The sequence below is a fragment of the Procambarus clarkii genome, chromosome 31 (assembly GCF_040958095.1).
Source record: "Procambarus clarkii isolate CNS0578487 chromosome 31, FALCON_Pclarkii_2.0, whole genome shotgun sequence".
NCBI lineage: Eukaryota > Metazoa > Arthropoda > Malacostraca > Decapoda > Cambaridae > Procambarus > Procambarus clarkii.
Window position 1 is genome coordinate 34,012,296 of NC_091180.1, and position 10,000 is coordinate 34,022,295.

Sequence of the window (10,000 nt, forward strand, 5' to 3'; positions counted from 1 at the left end):
TGTCCTGGGGACCATTCAGGCTTGTTCGCATTTGTGTTCCTCACGTGTGCCCCAAAGAATGAGGTGATTTGGTAAAATGCTATGCCCAAGTTTACTATCCGAGTGCCGGCGGTGGGGTGGTTCAAATAGCCTCGGCTATCACCTCATTATGTCCGGTCGTGATGGTCAAGTGGATTAAGGCGTCTTGTACATACCAGTTGCGTGGCATCTGGGAGTATGGGTTCGAGTCACTTCTGGGGTGTGAGTTTTCAGTTGCATATTGTCCTGGGGACCATTCAGGCTTGTTCGCATATATATATATATATATATATATATATATATATATATATATATATATATATATATATATATATATATATATATATATATATATATATATGAGGGTCTATTTAAACAAAAATCTGCTCAGATTCTTTCTGCTGACAGTATAAAAATGTTTCTAAACCTAATCGCCATTTTGTTGAAGCCTAAAATATTAATTCAACTTTGCTTCAAATTTATTATTGATGTTGATTTAGAAAAAAAGCGACAGCACAAGCCTCAGATACCCGACTTCAAATATGTATTGCGACCAACCCAACGAGAATTTCACATAAACGTATTAGTAAATATGTAAATATGTAAATACGTAAAGCACAAGAAAATACAAAAGGGGGATTGGTAGGATAAAAGAACATAGAAACTGTATTGGAGAGGACCTAAACATTCCCCTCTAATGCATTATGTGTGCTTTTCTCCGAGGTTGCGGGGTAGAAGTAGCCTAAGCAACTCTCAAATACATCCCTTTGAGATGTATTTTCTTGTCTCAATAAACCTACTTGAACTTCTCCGAGGCTACGGGACCCCTTCTTCCAGCCAGAGGTGGTACTCCCTTCTATTTTGTTAAAACAAAAAAAAATCATAAAATAAACGTATTATATATTTTAATTTTATCAGCCGGCGCTGCTAATTCGATCTGGCGTAATATGTTACATAAGCAATTTATCCGTACATTTTGTTCAGCGTTGATACTGGAGCTGGTTCAGTGATATTATTCTACCGTTATATCTGTAGGTTTCTGTTGACACTGGAGCTGGTCCAGTGATAATACTTTACCGTTTTAACACGAGGCTTCTGATAACACTGCAGCTGGTCCATTGATAATACTCTCCCGTTATATCTGTAGGCTTCTGATAGCACCGCAGCTGGTCCATTGATAATACTCTCCCGTTATATCTGTAGGCTTCTCCTGTTAGCACTAGAGCTGGTCCAGTATTAATACTCTACCGTTTTAACACGAGGCTTCTGGCCGTAATAATTCCACGGTGCATTATCCTAAACGGGTGTTAACGAAATGTGCCTAAAATGTCGGTGTCAGTTTATGAAGCGTTCTCTTGCAAACAACAGGGCTGTTACCACCCCCCACCCCCCTTTTCCCGTCCCCCTGGCTTATAATATATAATCGAGTACACCATTATATATTTTCGGCCAAACGAGCAGTAACCATGCGAAACTCGTCCAGCCGAACGGCCGGCGAATTTGACCCATTTCAGCTGAAAAGCTGGGCTGGAGGATAATACCTTTTTGATTGGGTGTCACCGTAAACTACTCGAGCTAATTATTCAGTAGCGGCGTTCGAAGCTGCGGTCGGCGCAGTGAAGAGAGAGAGAGAGAGAGAGATGTGCCTGTTCGCAGGCTGTTAACTGCCACGGGACGAGAGATGTTTATAGTTTGTGATATACATTTTCCGAAGTACAGAATCATTGGGCGAGATGGGTTGCATAGAGGGCGAAAGTTAGGAAAGATTGTGAGGTTATATATATATATATTTTTTTTTTCTGGTGATTCGTCGCTCGCGGACGGAGAGACGCGCCCCAAATGTTCAATAACCACGTAAATAAAGTATGGGGCAGCTGGGATCCCACGAGGTAGCGGACATAATGTCTTCAGCGCCTTCGAGGACAATTATTCCCCATCTGAAGAGCCATATACTGTATACATGCCCGATATTACGGCCCTCCTGAAGAGCCATACATACGCGTACCAACGGCTCTCCTGCAGAACGCTGTTCATCTGTAGATTCATACATATTCCGCACCTACGTCCTCACCATGAACCACACATTCTTGACACTTAGGGCTCCTGGAGAACCACTCATTCTTCACACTTAGGGCTCCTGGAGAACCACACATTCTGTACACTTAGGGCTCCTGGAGAACCACACATTCTGTACACTTAGGGCTCCTGGAGAACCACACATTCTTGACACTTAGGGCTCCTGGAGAACCACACATTCTTGACACTTAGGGCTCCTGGAGAACCACTCATTCTTGACACTTAGGGCTCCTGGAGAACCACTCATTCTTCACACTTAGGGCTCCTGGAGAACCACACATTCTTGACACTTAGGGCTCCTGGAGAACCACTCATTCTTCACACTTAGGGCTCCTGGAGAACCACACATTCTTGACACTTAGGGCTCCTGGAGAACCACACATTCTTGACACTTAGGGCTCCTGGACAACCACTCATTCTTGACACTTAGGGCTCCTGGAGAACCACTCATTCTTGACACTTAAGGCTCCTGGAGAACCACTCATTCTTCACACTTAGGGCTCCTGGAGAACCACTCATTCTTCACACTTAGGGCTCCTGGAGAACCACTCATTCTTCACACTTAGGGCTCCTGGAGAACCACTCATTCTTCACACTTAGGGCTCCTGGAGAACCACACATTCTTCACACTTAGGGCTCCTGGAGAACCACACATTCTTGACACTTAGGGCTCCTGGAGAACCACACATTCTTGACACTTAGGGCTCCTGGAGAACCACTCATTCTTGACACTTAGGGCTCCTGGAGAACCACTCATTCTTGACACTTAGGGCTCCTGGAGAACCACTCATTCTTGACACTTAGGGCTCCTGGAGAACCACTCATTCTTGACACTTAGGGCTCCTGGAGAACCACTCATTCTTCACACTTAGGGCTCCTGGAGAACCACTCATTCTTCACACTTAGGGCTCCTGGAGAACCACTCATTCTTCACACTTAGGGCTCCTGGAGAACCACTCATTCTTCACACTTAGGGCTCCTGGAGAACCACTCATTCTTCACACTTAGGGCTCCTGGAGAACCACTCATTCTTCACACTTAGGGCTCCTGGAGAACCACACATTCTTGACACTTAGGGCTCCTGGAGAACCACACATTCTTGACACTTAGGGCTCCTGGAGAACCACTCATTCTTGACACTTAGGGCTCCTGGAGAACCACTCATTCTTCACACTTAGGGCTCCTGGAGAACCACTCATTCTTCACACTTAGGGCTCCTGGAGAACCACTCATTCTTCACACTTAGGGCTCCTGGAGAACCACTCATTCTTCACACTTAGGGTTTCCTGGAGAACCACTCATTCTTCATACTTAGGGCTCCTGGAGAACCACACATTCTTGACACTTAGGGCTCCTGGAGAACCACACATTCTTCACACTTAGGGCTCTTGGAGAACCACACATTCTTCACACTTAGGGCTCCTGGAGAACCACTCATTCTTCACACTTAGAGCTCCTGGAGAACCACACATTCTTCACACTTAGGGCTCCTGGAGAACCACTCATTCTTCACACTTAGAGCTCCTGGAGAACCACACATTCTTCACACTTAGGGCTCCTGGAGAACCACACATTCTTCACACTTAGAGCTCCTGGAGAACCACTCATTCTTCACACTTAGGGCTCCTGGAGAACCACTCATTCGCTCAACGCTCACAAGGACTCAACTTTCATCCCAACTGAATGTTCACTGATATAAAAATCTAGCGGATCCCCGGCCGAGGCGGAAACAAATGGGCAGAGTTTCTCTTCCCCCCCTGATGCGCCTGTTCACCTAGCAGTAAATTGGTACCTGAGGTTAGACAGCAGCTACGGGCTGCTTCCTGGGGATGTGTGTGTGTGTGTGAAAATTAGGATTAAGGACGTGCCTGAAACGCTATGCGTGCTAGTGGCTGTAAAACAATATATATATATATATATATATATATATATATATATATATATATATATATATAATATATAAAGCCTAAACCCATTATTACACAGAACAGCGTTTCTGGCTTAACCTCAAAAATTAGGAAAAACTATATACAAGCCTAATGGGGTAATTCTTACACCTAAAAGAGACGAGATCACATGATTTGAAGAAGATAATTTGAAAATGAATATTTTTGTTTACGTGGTATTTGGAAACTGTAAACATTGCAAGGATTCATAGTAATTTTAAACTGAAGAAGAGAATAAACAGTTGATATACAATTTTGTATTAAATATTGCCATGCCAGTTTTTGTTATGACAGTAAATGTTTACTTATTAATGCTCGCAATAACAGCAAAACAACACAGTTAATTAGGTAGTTATTAGTTTCTCTTTTAAAACTGGTTGAGAGAACATTATGTGTCATTAAGGAGCTTATTACACACTTTGGGATGATTTTGTTGAGAGTTTTTGCCTTTGTTAAGCCGCATTCCTGGAATATCAAAGATATTTGTTTGTAGTGTAGTGCCTTCTAGGAAACCTTTTAACAGCTTAGGAAACCTATTAACAGCCTAGGGAAACCTATTAACAGCTTAGGGAAACCTATTAACAGCTTAGGGAAACCTTTTAACAGCTTAGGGAAACCTTTTAACAGCTTAGGGAAACCTATTAACAACCTAGGAAACCTTTTAACAGCTTAGGGAAACCTTTTAACAGCCTAGGGAAACCTATTAACAGCCTAGGAAACCTTTTAACAGCTTAGGGAAACCTATTAACAGCCTAGGGAAACCTATTAACAGCCTAGGAAACCTATTATCAGCCTAGGAAACCTATTAACAGCCTAGGAAACCTATTAACAGCTTAGGGAAACCTATTAACAGCCTAGGGAAACCTATTAACAGCCTAGGGAAACTATTAACAGCCTAGGAAACCTATTAACAGCCTAGGAAACCTATTAACAGCTTAGGGAAACCTATTAACAGCCTAGGGAAACCTATTAACAGCCTAGGGAAACTATTAACAACCTAGGGAAACTATTAACAGCCTAGGGAAACTATTAACAGCCTAGGGAAACTATTAACAGCCTAGGAAACCTATTAACAGCCTAGGAAACCTATTAACAGCTTAGGGAAACCTATTAACAGCCTAGGGAAACTATTAACAGCCTAGGAAACCTATTAACAGCCTAGGAAACCTATTAACAGCTTAGGGAAACCTATTAACAGCTAGGGAAACCTATTAACAGCCTAGGGAAACCTATTAACAGCCTAGGGAAACTATTAACAGCTTAGGGAAACCTATTAACAGCCTAGGGAAACCTATTAACAGCTAGGGAAACCTATTAACAGCCTAGGGAAACCTATTAACAGCTTAGGGAAACCTATTAACAGCCTAGGGAAACCTATTAACAGCCTAGGGAAACCTATTAACAGCCTAGGGAAACTATTAACAGCTTAGGGAAACCTATTAACAGCCTAGGGAAACCTATTAACAGCCTAGGGAAACCTATTAACAGCTTAGGGAAAACCTATTAACAGCTAGGGAAACCTATTAACAGCCTAGGGAAACCTATTAACAGCCTAGGGAAACCTATTAACAGCTAGGGAAACCTATTAACAGCCTAGGGAAACTATTAACAGCCTAGGGAAACCTATTAACAGCCTAGGGAAACTATTAACAGCTTAGGGAAACCTATTAACAGCCTAGGGAAACCTATTAACAGCCTAGGGAAACTATTAACAGCTTAGGGAAACCTATTAACAGCCTAGGGAAACCTATTAACAGCCTAGGGAAACTATTAACAGCTTAGGGAAACCTATTAACAGCCTAGGGAAACCTATTAACAGCCTAGGGAAACTATTAACAGCTAGGGAAACTATTAACAGCCTAGGGAAACCTATTAACAGCCTAGGGAAACCTATTAACAGCCTAGGAAACCTATTAACAGCCTAGGGAAACCTATTAACAGCCTAGGGAAACCTATTAACAGCCTAGGGAAACCTATTAACAGCCTAGGGAAACCTATTAACAGCCTAGGGAAACCTATTAACAGCCTAGGGAAACTATTAACAGCTTAGGGAAACCTATTAACAGCCTAGGGAAACCTATTAACAGCCTAGGGAAACCTATTAACAGCCTAGGGAAACCTATTAACAGCTTAGGGAAACCTATTAACAGCCTAGGGAAACCTATTAACAGCCTAGGGAAACTATTAACAGCTTAGGGAAACCTATTAACAGCCTAGGGAAACCTATTAACAGCCTAGGGAAACCTATTAACAGCCTAGGGAAACTATTAACAGCTTAGGGAAACCTATTAACAGCCTAGGGAAACCTATTAACAGCCTAGGGAAACTATTAACAGCTTAGGGAAACCTATTAACAGCCTAGGGAAACCTATTAACAGCCTAGGGAAACCTATTAACAGCCTAGGGAAACTATTAACAGCTTAGGAAACCTATTAACAGCTAGGGAAACCTATTAACAGCCTAGGAAACCTATTAACAGCCTAGGGAAACTATTAACAGCTTAGGGAAACCTATTAACAGCCTAGGGAAACCTATAACAGCCTAGGGAAACCTATTAACAGCTTAGGGAAAACCTATTAACAGCCTAGGAAACCTATTAACAGCCTAGGGAAACTATTAACAGCTTAGGGAAACCTATTAAAGGCTAGGGAACTATTAACATCCTAGGAAACTATAACAGCTTAGGCGAACCTATTAACAGCCTTAGGGGAAAAACCTATTAACAGCCTAGGGAACCTATTAACAGCTCGGAAACTACTAACCAGCTTAGGGCAACCTATTAACAGCCTAGGGAACCTATTAACAGCCTAGGGGAAACTATTAAACAGCTTAGGAAAAACCTAAACAGCCTAGGGAAACCTATTAACAGCCTAGGGAAAACCTATAAACAGCCTAGGGGAAAACAATTAACGCTAGGAAACCTATTAACAGCCTAGGGAAACCTATTAACAGCCTAGGAAACCTATTAATAGCTTAGGGAAACTATTTAACAGCCTGGGAAAACACTATTAACAGCCTAGGGAACTATTAACAAGCTTAGGGAAACTATAACATCCTAGGGAAACCTTGTAAACAGCTTAGGGAAAACATATTAACAGCTAGGGAAAACTATTAACAGCTAAGGGAAACCTATTACAGCCTAGGGAAACCATTTTAACAGCCTAGGGAAACCTATTAACATCCTAGGGAACTATTAACAGCCTAGGGAAACCATTAAACAGTCCTAGGGAAACTATTAACAGCTTATCGGAAACCTATTAACAGCTTAGGGAAACCTATAACAGCCTAGGGAAAACCTTTAACAGCCTAGGAAAACTATTAACAGCTTAGGGAAACCTATTAACAGCCTAGGGAAACCTATTAACAGCCTTAGGGAAACCTATTAACAGCCTAGGGAAACCTATTAACAGCTTAGGGAAACCTATTAACAGCCTAGGGAAACCTATTAACAGCCTAGGGAAACCTATTAACAGCTTAGGGAAACCTATTAACAGCCTAGGGAACCTATTAACAGCCTAGGGAAACCTATTAACCTTAGGGAAACCTATTAACAGCCTAGGGAAACCTATTAACAGCCTAGGGAAACTATTAACAGCCTTAGGGAGAACCTATTAACAGCCTTAGGGGAAACCTATTAACAGCCTAGGGAAACCTAATTAACAGCCTAGGGAAACCTATTAACAGCCTAGGGAAACCTATTAACAGCCTAGGGAAACCTATTAACAGCCTAGGGAAACCTATTAACAGCCTAGGAAACCCTATTAACAGCTTAGGGAAACCTATTAACAGCCTAGGGAAACCTATTAACAGCCTAGGGAAACTATTAACAGCCTAGGGAAAAACTATTAACAGCCTAGGAAACTATTAACAGCCTAGGGAAACCTATTAACAGCCTGAGGGAAACCTATTAACAGCCTAGGGAAACCTATTAACAGCTTAGGGAAACCTATTAACAGCCTAGGGAAACTATTAACAAGCCTAGGAAACCTATAACAGCCTAGGAACTATTAACAGCTTAGGGAAACTAGTAACAGCCTAGGGAAACCTATTAACAGCCTAGGGAAACTAGTACAGCCTAGGGAAAACTATTAACAGCCTAGGGGAAACTATTACCAGCTAGGGAAACCTATTACAGCCTAGGAAACCTATTAACAGCCTAGGGAAACTATTACAGCCTAGGGAAACTATTAACAGCCTAGGAAACCTATTAACCAGCCTAGGAAACCTATTAACAGCTAGGGAAACTATTAACAGCTTAGGGAAACCTATTAACAGCCTAGGGAAACCTATTAACAGCTAGGGAACTATTACAGCTTAGGGAAACCTATTAACAGCCTAGGGAAACCTATTAACAGCCTAGGGAAACCTATAACAGCCTAGGGAAACTATTAACAGCTTAGGGAAACTCTATTAACAGCCTAGGGAAACCTATTAACAGCCTAGGAAACCTATTAACAGCCTAGGGAAACTATTAACAGCTTAGGGAAACCTATTAACAGCCTAGGGAAACCTATTAACAGCCTAGGGAAACTATTAACAGCTTAGGAAACCTATTAACAGCCTAGGGAAACCTATTAACAGCCTAGGGAAACCTATTAACAGCCTAGGGAAACCTATTACATCCTAGGAAACCTATTAACAGCCTAGGGAAACCTATTAACAGCCTAGGGAAACCTATTAACAGCTTAGGGAAACCTATTAACAGCCTAGGGAAACCTATTAACAGCCTAGGGAAACTATTAACAGCTTAGGGAAACCTATTAACAGCCTAGGGAAACCTTTTAACAGCTTAGGGAAACCTATTAACAGCCTAGGGAACCTAATTAAAGCCTAGGGAAACCTATTACAGCCTAGGGAAACCTATTAACAGCCTAGGAAACCTATTAACAGCCTAGGGAAACCTATTAACAGCCTAGGGAAACCTATTAACAGCCTAGGGAAACCTATTAACAGCTTAGGGAAACCTATTAACAGCTTAGGGAAACCTATTAACAGCCTAGGGAAACCTATTAACAGCCTAGGGAAACCTATTAACAGCTTAGGGAAACCTATTAACAGCCTAGGGAAACCTATTAACAGCCTAGGGAAACCTATTAACAGCCTAGGGAAACCTATTAACAGCCTAGGGAAAACCTATTAACAGCCTAGGGGAAACCTATTAACAGCCTATGGAGAAACCTATTAACAGCCTAGGGGAAACCTATTAACAGCCTAGGGAAACCTATTAACAGCCTAGGGAAACCTATTAACAGCCTAGGGAAACCTATTAACAGCCTAGGGAAACCTATTAACAGCTTAGGAAACCCTATTAACAGCTTAGGGAAACCTATTAACAGCCTAGGGAAACCTATTAACAGCCTAGGGAAACCTATTAACATGCCTTAGGGAAACCTATTAACAGCCTAGGGAAACCTATTAACAGCCTAGGGAAACCTATTAACAGCCTAGGGAAACCTATTAACAGCCTAGGGAAACCTATTAACAGCCTAGGGAACCTATTAACAGCCTAGGGAAACCTATTAACAGCTAGGGAAACCTATTAACAGCCTAGGGAAACCTATTAACAGCCTAGGGAAACCTATTAACAGCTTAGGGAAAACCTATTAACAGCCTAGGGAAACCTTTACAGCCTAGGGAAACCTATTAACAGCCTTAGGGAAACCTATTAACAGCCTAGGGAAACCTATTAACCAGCCTAGGGAAACCTATTAACAGCCTAGGGAAACCTATTAACAGCCTAGGGAAACCTATTAACAGCCTAGGGAAACCTATTAACAGCCTAGGGAAACCTATTAACAGCCTAGGGAAACCTATTAACAGCTTAGGGAAACCTATTAACAGCCTGAGGGAAACCTATTAACAGCTTAGGGAAACCTATTAACAGCTTAGGGAAACCTATTAACAGCCTAGGGAAACCTATTAACAGCCTAGGGAAACCTATTAACAGCCTAGGGAAACCT